The sequence below is a fragment of the Nannospalax galili genome, unplaced genomic scaffold (genome assembly GCF_000622305.1).
Source record: "Nannospalax galili isolate Female #2095 unplaced genomic scaffold, S.galili_v1.0 scaffold861, whole genome shotgun sequence".
NCBI classification, from domain to species: Eukaryota; Metazoa; Chordata; class Mammalia; order Rodentia; family Spalacidae; genus Nannospalax; species Nannospalax galili.
The window spans coordinates 317,916-319,731 of NW_008345581.1; positions in this window are offsets into that span (position 1 = coordinate 317,916).

Consider the following 1,816-nt stretch of genomic DNA (forward strand, 5'->3'; position numbering starts at 1 on the left):
TGGGGGGGGGGGGGGGATGGGAATGGGATGGGAATGGGATGGGATGGGCTGACACAATATATTCAAAACTACTCAGGATAGAAATGGTGTTGGGGATGTGTTGGGATGACCCAGTCTTCTCAAAACTTCTCTAGGATGTGGATAGGGATGGGCATGGGCATAGGGATGGGGACAAGGACAGAAATGGGGATGGGGATAGGGATGGGGATGGGATGACACAAGGTATTCTACACTGCTAAAAAATGGGGATGGGATTAGAAGAAAATATTGGCAGTAACTTACAGGACATAGGTGTAGGAAAGGATTTTCTAAATTGGACAGAAGTTGCTCAGGAATTAAGGTCAGCAATCAACAAGTGGGACCTCATTAAACTAGAAAGCTTCTGTATAGCAAAAGAAACAAAAAGATGAAGAGAAAACCCACAAAAATGGGGGAAAAAATCTTCACCAGTGACACATCTGACAGAGGCTTAACATCCAGAATATATAAAGAACTCAAAAAACAAAGAAACAAGAAACCAAATGACCCAATTAAAAGATGGGCTAAAGAGCTAAAGAGTATTCTCAAAGGAAGAAATAAAGATGGTTAAGAAACATCTCAAAAAGTGTTCAACATTGTTAGTAATTAGGGAAATATAAATTAAAACCACCGTAAGGTATCACCTTACCCCAATCACACTGGCTAGGATCAAGAGAACAAATGATACCAAATGCTGGCGAGGATGTGGAGAAAGGGGAAGGTTCATTCACTGCTGGTGAGATTGCAAACTCGTGCAACCTCTATGGAAAACAGTGTGGAGAACTCTGAAAAAAAACTAAAAATGAACTACCATATGACCCAGTTATACCACTCCTTGGCATAAACCCAAAGGACTCATCCTATTGTAGAGACACTTGTACAACCATGTTTGTTGCTGCTCTTTTCACAGTAACTAAAAGATGGAAGCAACCTAAGTGTCCCTCAACTGATGAATGGTTAAGAAAAATGTGGCATATTTACCCAATGGAGTTCTATTCAGCAGTAAAGAAAGGTGAAATAATGAAATTTGCAGGTAAATGGATGGATCTAGAAACTATTATACTAAGTGAAGTAACACAGACTCAGAAAAATAAATGACACATGTTCTCCCTCATATGTGAATCCTAGCACCAAATCCTTGTAAATTCCAGGTCCTTTTAATAAGATGATACTATTCAGCAGTCTCTTCTGCATGAAATAACTACCATCATCACAACTTCAGCTGAGCCTGATCGCTAAACATCGTCACAATTGGGCTTGTTGACGGTTGTGCTCATTCATTAAAGGAGGGCCAAGCAGGAGGGTCATTGGACCCTCACCAGATTATGCAGCCACTCTTCCTAGCCAACTGTATGTAATTTGGCTCCTGGATTTAGATAGGGCTAAAGTATACGCTCTGGGGAAGACTAGGAAGAGAAGGCTTGACCCATGGTGTGTAAAGGCTTTCCAGTGTGTATACCCTCATGTCATACATACACCTCAGCAACCCCTCAGTTATCTTGGTAAGTAAGCTCCTTAAATTCATTGGTTCCCAGTAAAACTTTAGTCAAACATTGGCTCGACACTAGAACCTTAAAAGGGAATAAGCATTGCTTAGCATCCCCAGGAAAAGAATTCTCACAAAAGATGGAAATTGTATTTGTTAATGCTATTATATCTCATAATTCTTTTTTTAAAAAAAGAAAATGAGAATGTAAAAGTTGTGAAAAGGATATAGAAATGGAGATATTTTCCAAAATAGAAAAAATGAGAAAGCAAGCCAAGCAAGTGATGAAGATCTATGCAGGTTTGTTATGAT